Source organism: Bos indicus, chromosome 9 (genome assembly GCF_029378745.1).
Source record: "Bos indicus isolate NIAB-ARS_2022 breed Sahiwal x Tharparkar chromosome 9, NIAB-ARS_B.indTharparkar_mat_pri_1.0, whole genome shotgun sequence".
Classification (NCBI taxonomy): Eukaryota; Metazoa; Chordata; class Mammalia; order Artiodactyla; family Bovidae; genus Bos; species Bos indicus.
In genome coordinates, this window is record NC_091768.1 from 43,871,157 (window position 1) to 43,882,050 (window position 10,894).

Below are 10,894 nucleotides of genomic sequence, written 5' to 3' on the forward strand. Positions count from 1 at the left end.
TTTAAAACTCAGTACAGTATAAGTTCCTCTTACACAGTAATACTTTCTTCTTTCTTTTCTCTTTGAGTAAGCGAAAGTCACTCAGTCATGTCCGACTCTTTGCGACCCCATGGACTATAGAGTCCATGGGATTCTCCAGGCCAGAATACTGGAGTAGGTAGCCTTTCCCTTCTCCAGGGGATCTTCCCAACCCAGGGATTGAACCCAGGTCTCCCACATTGCAGGCAGATTCTTTACCAACTGAGCCACAAGTTGAAGATCCAGCTAATTCATTCATTCATTTACTCAATCATTCAAGGAACATTAATTTTTATTGAATTATTTTTAAGTTTACATTTTTATTGATGTAATCCTACACATAAGGGCTCCTGCGGTGGCTCAGAGGTAGAGAATCTGCCTGCAATGCAGAAGACACAGGTTTGATTTCTGGGCTGGTAAGATCCCCTGGAGAAGGAAGTGGCAAACCATTCCAGTATTCTTGCTTGGGAAATGCCATGACAGAGGAGCCTGGCAGTCTACAGTCCATGGGGTCACAAAAAGTCGGACATAACTTAGCAACTAAAAAACAACAACAAAAATTCTACATATAGTTAAAAAAAAAAGCACAAACCATTAAGTATATATAACTAAATTTTTTACATATTTATGTAGTTGGGGTATAAAGTGTTTACACTTATGATATAAATATACCACAGTTCATTTGTCTATTCTACTGTGGATGGATATTTAGGTGTTTCCAGTTTGGGGCTATTATGAATAAAGCTGGTATGAACCTATTTCTATATAAGCATTCATTTCTTTTGGGTATGTACCCAAGAGTTCACCCACTGGGTTATACAGTGGACAGCTGTTCAGCTTCAACTGCTTTGCCAGAATATTTTCCAAAATGGTTGTATCAATTTATTCTCCTTTCAGCAATGTTTAAAGCTTCCAGTTTTTCTATATTGTCATCAACACTTGATATTATTAAGTTTTTTTCATTATAGCCATTTGGATGGAGGGGTAGTGTTATCTCATTGCAGTTTTAATTTATATTTCCTCAAGAAACATTTACTGGATTCACTGAGTACCAATTATGTGCTGGGCCTTGGCTTGCATTCAGGGAGAGGAAGGGTGGTTGACAGACACATAGATGGTATACATCAAAGGGTAAGAGAATTAGTAGAGGTATGTGCCAGGCATTAAAGGAGTTTGGAAACATTACTAACCCAGCTTGCAAGTTTGGGAGGGAGGAAGAGAAGCAGTCAGTAAAGGTTTATTATAAAAGTAGCCCTTGAGTTGAATCTTAAAAGGCAAAGGGATCAGTCAGTAAAAGGAAAGAGGGAAAGAGGGCACAGCGAGCCAAAAGGGAAAAGGGGAGAGGAAAAAAGAGGACATCTTGTGCAATTTGCTCATATATTTACAAGCTCAGTAATTCATTCTTTCATTTGTGACTCTTCCAAGCAGAATTCCTCTTGCTACCTGTTCTTTGTATCACCAGGGAATCTGGAACATATTTCAGTTCTGTTCATAGCATGTGTGTGTGTTAGTTGCTCAGTCGTGTCCCACTCTTTGCAACCCCATGGATCGGGGCCCACCAAGCTCCTGTGTCCATTGGATTTTCCAGACAAGAATACTGAAGTGGGTAGCCATTCCCTTCTCCAGGGGATCTTCCCAACCTAGGTATCGAACCCATGTCTCCCACCTTACAGGCAGACTCTTTACTATCTGAGCCACTAGGGAAGCTTCTGTTCATAGTACACGGGCATTATTTGTTTACATATGTGTCTCCTATTAGCCCGAGAGCAACTTAGGAACATTGCTCATTTACTTTTACATTTTCAAAATATAAATATCTATTTATTGAAACAATTAATGACATGAATTGGTATATCAACCTAATTAGACACCTAGAATGTTTCAGGCACAGATCTTGTAGACTGTATACTTTGCAAGAGCAAAGGTCATGTGGGTCTTGTTTACTATGATATCCCCAATGACTAGCACAGTGCATGGCACGGAGTTGGAACCCAACATATATTTATTATTGAAATTAGAACCACACATGGAAGTCTAAGATATAGTACTCACAATTCATCTAGTCAGAGAAATGGACACTTAAATACAACTTGATAAAATACAACTTGTACAGTAAAACTTCATGTGTTCTAACCAAAGTGTTTCACTGTTTTCTAGTCATTGCAAAAACAGATCCACTTAGGCTTGTTTGCTGCTGCTGCTGCTAAGTCACTTCAGTCGTGTCCGACTCTGTGCGACCCCGTAGACAGCAGCCCACCAGGCTCCCCTGTCCCTGGGATTCTCCAGGCAAGAATACTGGAGTGGGTTGCCATTTCCTTCTCCAATGCATGAAAGTGAGAAGTAAAAGTGAAGTCACTCAGTCGTGTCCGACCCTCAGCAACCCCATGGACTGCAGCCTTCCAGGCTCTTCCATCCATGGGATTTTCCAGGCAAGAGTACTGGAGTGGGGTGCCATGCCTTCTCCTAGGCTTGTTTAAGCAATAAATTAAACTTATCATGGCATGTTAGACAGCTCATAGAATATCCCACAAGCCAGAGAGCCAGACTCAGAAGTCCGAACATGCTCAGCCACACCTGATAGCTGGTCTCACAAACACCACTCTTTATCACCTCTCAGCAGTAGGGGCTACACACAGGCAGCTCTGCTACTGCCATGCCAAGAATCAAAGGCTTGTTCTGATCACTCTTGACTGAAGCCCAGCCCTCGATTCACCCTCTTACACACTAATGCTAACTTCTTTAAAAAAAAAAAAAAAAGTCCCATGCAGGTACATCTGATCAGAGAGCTCAGATCATTTAATGCCTGCCTAGCTGCAAGGGGAATTTGAGTTTTCTGGCTGGGAAAGATTGAGGGCAGGAGAACAGGGTAACAGAGGATGAGATGGTTGGATGGCATCATCAACTCAATTGACATGAGTTTGTGCAAACTCTGGGAGATAGTGAAGGACAGGGAAGCCTAGCTGCAGTCCATGCGGTCACAGAGTCAGACATAACTGCGCGACTGAACAACAACAACTTCAGAGACATGAAATTCATGTGGCTAAAAAATTGCCAAAGATAACACAGGTACTCAGAAGAATCTAGGCAGCCAAAAGCATGAAAGATGGTCACTGCCAAAGGAAAGGGCAAAAGGCTATGGGAACACAGAAAAAAGTGACTAATTCTAGACGGCTCAGGGGAGTCATCAGCAGGGAGGTGACAGGTTGATGAGCTGTGCTGATGAATAAGAATTTACCAGAAGGAGAAAAGAAGGCTGGCAATCCAGAAAGAGTAAACAACATGGGCCAAGGCCCAGTGTTGTGAAAGGGCATGTGTTGGTGGGAAACAGTCAGAAGTTCAGTAAGGTTGGATAAAAGGGGATGGGGTGGGGCAGGATGGCAGGCGATGATGTTATTAACATCAGGTGGGGCCAGATTGCTAAGCACTTGGTAAGCCATGCTTTTAAGGAATGGGGACTTGGCTTTGTAGGTGATAGGGAGCCAGCTTACATTTTTAAGTAGAGGAGTGACATGAGCAAACTTGGGCCTCATGAAGTGTTCCCTGAATGGAATAGAGTAGGGAGAAGCTAGAGAGGGGCATCTATTTAAGGAAGACCAGTTAAGAGGACACAGCAAGAGGTCAGAGGAGAGGTGATGGGAGCTCCCACCAAGGCAATGGGGTGGACACAGACAGGAGGGGATGAATACAAAATCATGTAGGAGATGGAATCACCAGGAATGGTAGTGAGTGAAAAAGAGGTAATCAAGTATGACAATGAGGTTAGATTTCCAGCTTAAGTAAATGGATGAAGGTGAAACCATTAACTAAAAACAGGAAACAGGAGAAAGATCAGGGCATGAAAATAAGTTTGGTTTTGAACATATTGAGGCTAAAGTGATTTGAGGCTGTAGAGACACAGATGTCTAAATAAAAATTTATTGAAAAATATAGTCTTTTGGACTCTGTGGGAGAGGGAGAGGGTGGGATGATTTGGGAGAATGGCATTGAAATATGTATAATATCATATATGAAACGAGTCGCCAGTCCAGGTTCGATGCATGATATTGGATGCTTGGGGCTGGTGCACTGGGATGACCCAGAGGGATGGTATGGGGAGGGAGGAGGGAGGAGGGTTCAGGATGGGGAACACATGTATACCTGTGGCAGATTCATTTTGATATATGGCAAAACCAATACAATATTGTAAAGTTAAATAAAATAAAATTTAAAAAATATTAAAAAAAAGGAAAAAAGAAAAATATGGTTCTGGAGGCCACAGGTCAGGACTGGATACATAGATTTGGACATCATCAGCGAACAGGTGGGAGCTTGAATAGCTGAGAGCTGATATCATGAAATCAGATGACATTGCCTTGGGCAACTGTGTAAAATGAGGATAAATGAGGATCAAAGACAAACCCCTGAGTAACGCTGACATTTATGTGCTTTTCAGGTAAGGAGAAGCCCACACACAACTGAGGCCAGAGAGAGCAGTTAAAGAGATAGGAGGGGCAGGAACAGAGATGCAGACAGAGAAGAGGCTCATGGACACAGTGGGAGAAGGAGGAGGGGATAAATTGAGAGAGTAGCATTGAAACATATACATTACCATATGTAAACTAGATAGCCAGTGGGAAGCTGCTGTATATCACAGGGAGCTCAGCTCAGTGCTCTGTGATACCCTAGAGGTGTGGGATGGGGGCGGGGGGGGCGGTCTGGGAGGGAAGTTCAAGAGGGAAGGGACATATGTATACTTATGGCTGATTCATGCTGTTGTATGGCAGAAACCAACACAACATCCTTCAATTAAATAGAAAAAAGAGGTAGGAGGTTGTCTAAGGGCAGAGTGTATCTATCCCTCTGGCAAGCTCATGTGATGTCTATCTTCAAGAATTAACAGATAGATAGTGGTTGGGTCCTCTATATATATATTATAATGCCCTTTGTACTCCTCGTCTATCCAGCAATCTCAGGTCCATTTAACATCTCCCCTCATTTTCCCATAGAGAATGAGGCCAAAAGGCCAACTCCCTCTAACTTACACTGACTTTTTCTTTCTTTCTTTAGCCTTCTATGATATTTTCTATCTCAATTTAAGTTAACATTGTAGTTAATTGTAAAAAAAAAAAAAATGCCCATAATTCTCCTCTCTTCCCATAAAGTAGTAGAATCCATTACTCACTCCTTCTATCTAGGTTAGTCATCGACTTATTTTGGCAAATGAAACATTAGCACATGTGATGCAAGCAATATTTGACATGAGCTTACAGTTTCCTGGGTCCCAAGATCCCCTGCAGCAGAGCACGGTAACCCACTCCAGTGTTATTGTCTGGAGATTCCCATGGACAAAGGAGCCTGGATGGCTACGGTCCATAGGGTCAAAAAGAGTTGGACATGACCGAAGCATTAGCATGCATGCATGCACTTCAAGGCTTAGTTCCTTGCTTCTCTTGGAATCTTGCTGCTTATGAACTTACCTAAACTAGCCTGCAGGATGATGAGAGATGTATGGCTAAGTCAAACCCATCACCCCCAACCATCAGAAAAATGAATTAGATTGTTTGGGACCAGCCACCCCTAGTCAAGCCACGACCTGATCCCTGACATACGAAAGAGCCCATTGGAGATCAGCTAAGGCCGTCCCAGACCACAACTGCCCAGCAGATTCATGAGCCAAATAAACAGTATAGTTTTAAGCCGCTAGGTTATTGTCTTAAAATATTTGTTAAAAAAAAAAAAATAGTGACCTGGCACAAGGTCAATAAACAGCCAACTCAGCTGTGAACACCTTTTGTTTCTTAACCTCAGAGACACACAATGAATGTAGGCAATGGAAAAATCCTGAAGGACCACATAAAGATTCCGTTATGTCCAAACTACTTAATAAGAAAATGCATCTATTGTTATGAGGCAATATATTCTGAATTTTAAACAACTGGCTTTAAAAAATGCAACTAATTTTGTAGTTTGTAGATTTCAAAAATATGACTTGATCTTCATACTTGAACAGACCAAACCTCAGAACTCTCGTATCTGGATCAGTTTTCTGTTGACTCTTGTTGCATAAAAAACCATCCCCAAATTTAGTAGTTAAATTGAACACTAATTTCAATTATTTTTAATATAGTAGAACACAAAATGTTTATTATATTAAGGCCACTTTAAGGATTTCCTGTTCCTTCTAATACAGTAAAACACTTTGCAGCCGACTTAGGCTAAAGATGCATCATGTCAGAACTCTAAATAAAACTATAATGCAGGTAATTATTTTATCTGTGAAATTCAATGGCAAGCTACCTGACGATAGGAACCATCTGGGTCTGACGTGTCAGGCAGCAATGAACTCCCAAAGTTTATCCTAGGATATTTCTAGATTCAAGTGGCTAAAGGAGTCCTTAGTTATGAAGTAAAGTTAAAACACACAACTACTGAAATATCTAGTTCCATATCAATGAACCGAACATTTACTTACTTTTAATCTCGTGCAATAAAGTGTATGCCTCTAATTTGACATAAAATTTATCTTGTAATTCATTTAGCCTCTTCTTAGTATTTCTGAAAGGGCCAGTTTATTTTCCTCTTGTTACAGCTCTATGGCCATTGTGTAACAAAATGGGAAACACACTGGTGGACAAACTGAATATAACAAAGTAGTAATGGCAGGTGGTGTATTTAAATTGTGAGATTTAGAGTCAGACAGACCTTGGTTGGAGTCCAAGCTCTGCCACTTACTACTAATTATGCAACTCTGAATAAATTACTCAGCTACTCTTAGCCTCAGTTTTTCTTCTCTTAAAAAAAGGTGTCGGGGGGGAATCAGTTCAGTTCAGTCACTCAGTTGTGTCCGACTCTTTGCGACCCCATGAATCGCAGCACACCAGGCCTCCCTGTCCATCACCAACTCCCGGAGTTCATTCTAACTCATGTCCATCGAGTCGGTGATGCCATCCAGCCACCTCATCCTCTGTCGTCCCCTTCTCCTCCTGCCCCTGATCCCTCCCAGCATCAGAGTCTTTTCCAATGAGTCAACTCTTCGCATGAGGTGGCCAAAGTACTGGAGTTTCAGCTTTAGCATCATTCCTTCCAAAGAAATCCTAGGGCTGATCTCCTTCAGAATGGACTGGTTGGACCTCCTTGCAGTCCAAGGGACTCTCAAGAGTCTTCTCCAACACCACAGTTCAAAAGCATCAATTCTTTGGTGCTCAGCCTTCTTCACAGTCCAACTCTCACATCCATACATGACCACAGGAAAAACCATAGCCTTGACTAGACGGACCTTTGTTGGCAAAGTAATGTCTCTGCTTTTGAATATGCTATCTAGGTTGGACATAACTTTCCTTCCAAGGAGTAAGCATCTTTTAATTTCATGGCTGCAATCACCATCTGCAGTGATTTTGAAGCCCCCAAAAATAAAGTCTCTCACTATTTCCACTGTTTCCCTATCTGTTTGTCATGAAGTGATGGGACCGGATGCCATGATCTTAGTTTTCTGAATGCTGAGCTTTAAGCCAACTTTTTCACTCTCCTCTTTCACTTTCATCAAGAGGCTTTTTAGTTCCTCTTCACTTTCTGCCATAAGGGTGGTGTCATCTGCATATCTGAGATTATTGATATTTCTCCTGGCAATCCTGATACCAGCTTGTGCTTCTTCCAGCCCAGCATTTCTCATGATGTACTCTGCATATAAGTTAAATAAGCAGGGTGACGATATACAGCCTTGACGTACTCCTTTTCCTATTTGGAACCAGTCTGTTGTTCCATGTCCAGTTCTAACTGTTGCTTCCTGACCTGCATATAGGTTTCTCAAGAGGCAGGTCAGGTGGTCTGGTATTCCCATCTCTTTCAGAATTTTCCACAGTGTATTGTAATCCACACAGTCAAAAGCTTTGGCATAGTCAATAAAGCAGAAATAGACGTTTTTCTGGAACTCTCTTGCTTTTTCGGATGATCCAGCGGATGTTAGCAATTTGATCTCTGCTTCCTCTGCCTTTTCCACTAAAGTAATTAGGAGGATTAAATAATGTGTGTAATAGGGGACATAAGAGGATTTTGGGGGTGATGGAAATATTCCTATTCTGTATCATGATTGTAATGGTAATTAGTGACATGACTATGGCATTTGTCAAAACTCATGGAACTGTACACCAAAAGGTATGAATTTCTGAATGTCAAGTATACCTCAGTAAGCCTTACTTTTAAAATATATAATAAAAATTTTAAATGCATATAAAGTAATTAGCACAGTGTTTGACACTTAGTAAGTGCATAATAAATTATAGTTTTATGGGGCTATATCAGAATTATGAAACATTTATTCTTCTATTGTCACAGCAATGATTCTCCCCATAGTTACTAAAATCCTACATCTTGGTGTACTGAATTGAAGATCAAATTCAGTATTCCTTGTGTACCTCTTCTGCTCTTTAAATGTTATTAAATATCAAAGGAATGTACCAAAGAACAGTTGCTGCCCAGGTGGTTCAGTGGTAAAGAATCTGCCTGTCAAGCAGGAGACTCGGGCTCACTCCCTGGGTAAGGAAGATCCCCTGGAAAAGGCTCCTTTGTCCATGGGGTTGCAAGAGAGGTGGACATGACTTAGCAACTAAACAACAGCAAAGGAACAGTCAAAGAATACTTCCAGCTACAGTGCTGAAAATTCTCACTTTACAAAGATCTATTAAACTCCCATTGAGGGCGGACTCTATGGGATGCAGAGGGATATAAAGATGATACATGTGTTCCTCCATCTTAAACACTTAATATATATTCATTCATTCCAAAATTGTCTTTTGAATGTCGATTATGGGCCAAACATTTGCACTTGGAAATATATTTGGAACTGGGGGAGATAATTACTATCCTTATGAATCAGTCTCGTGGGAGAAGTGGACTTTCACCCAAGAATTACCCCAATACATATTAGAAGTTTCAGAATAGATACAAATGTTCAGCTGGCTTGGAAATCTCACAGAAAAGACAGCTGACCTGAAATTCAGCAGAGATGAGAACAAACCAAGAGTTTGTTTTCTGTGTGTGTGTGGTGCAGTAATATGGCAGATAAGAAGGTAAAGGATAGAATCCTAGTAGTAGAGAAATTCTTTCTAGAAGGGATTCTCAATTTTGGATTTAAAACATGTGGTCTATGCACACATAGGGGACAGACTTACAGACACGGGGGATGGGGGAAGGAGAGGGTGGGATGAATGGAGAGAGCAGCATGGAAACATATATGCTACCATATGTAAAACAGCCAGCCAGTGGGAATTTGCTGTATGACTCAGGGAACTCAAACTCGAGTTCTGTGACAAACTAGAGGGGTGGGATGGGGAGGGAGATAGGAGGGGACTTCAGAAGGGAGGAGACGTATGTATACCTGTGGCTGATTCATGTTCATGTATGGCAGAAGCCAGCACAATATTGTAAAACAATTATCCTTCAATTAAAAATAAATATTTTTTTTTAAAAAACATGTGATCTATGGACAATTGGGGATGTTTGAATATGGATTTATGTTAGATAATGACATCATATCAATGTTGAGTTTTTGAGTGTTGTAATTATACTGTGGTTATGTAGGAGATTATTCTTTTGCTTAGGAGACATGTTGAAGTATTTAAAGGTAAAAGTGTCTTGACAGCACAATATTTTCAAATAATTCAACAAAAATAATGTTGAATAAAGATGATAGGTAAACAGATATAAAAGTGGCAAATTTTTACAATTTGATGAATCAGAGTGAAGAATATATGGTTGTTTATTGTACTATCCTCTCTCTCCTTCCATTTCCCATCTCTCTTCCTTTATGCTATTGTCATATATTTTACTTTAAAATATGTCATAAACCTCTCAGTCCATTTCTATTATTTTTCTTTAAATAATCAATTATCTTTAAAAATTTTTTATTCTAGGGTAAGATTTAGGAGTTCATCACTGCCTTACATGTCAGACTCAGACAGTTCCTGTCCTTAGGTAGCTTACCATCAAATTTTACAGATGAAACAATTACCTGAATTATGATTTTATTTGGTTAGTTTAAAACCACAATCACAGAAAACTAACCAAACTGATCACATGGACCACAACCTTGTTTAATCCAATGAAACTATGAGCCATGCCATGTATGGCCACCCAAGACGAAGGGGTTGTGGTGGAGAGTTCTGACAAAATGTGGTCCACTGGGGAAGGCAATGGGAAACCACTTCAGCATTCTTGCCTTGACCTCATGAACAGTACGAAAAGGCAAAAAGATATGACACTGAAAGATAAAGTCCCCAGTTTGGTAGGTGCCCAATATACTACTGGAGAAGAGTGGAGAAATAGCTCCAGAAAGAATGAAGAGGCTGAGCCAAAGAGGAAACAACGCCCAGTTGTGGAAGTGTCTAGTAGTGAGAGAAAAGTCCGATGCTATAAATAACAATATTGCATAGGAACTTGGAATATTAGGATCAAGAATCAAGGTAAATTGGAAGTGGTCAAACAGGAGATGGCAAGAGTGAACATTGACATTTTAGGAATCAGTGAACTAAAATGGACAGGAATGGGCAAATTTAATTCACATGACCATTATATCTACTACTGTGGACAAGAATCCCTTAAAAGAAATGGAGTAGCCCTCACAGTCAACAAAAGAGTCCAAAATGCAGTACTTTGGTCCAATCTCAAAAATAACAGAATGATCTCTACTCGTTTCCAAGGCAAACCATTCAATATCACAGTAATCCAAGTCTATGATCCAAGCACTAATGCCGTAGAAGCTGAAGTTGAACAGTTCTATGAAGACCTTCAAGATCTTATAGGACTAACACCAAAAAAAAAAAGATGTCCTTTTCATCACAGGGGACTGGAATGCAAAGTAGGAAGTCAAGAGATACCTAGAGTAACGGGCAAGTTTGGCCTT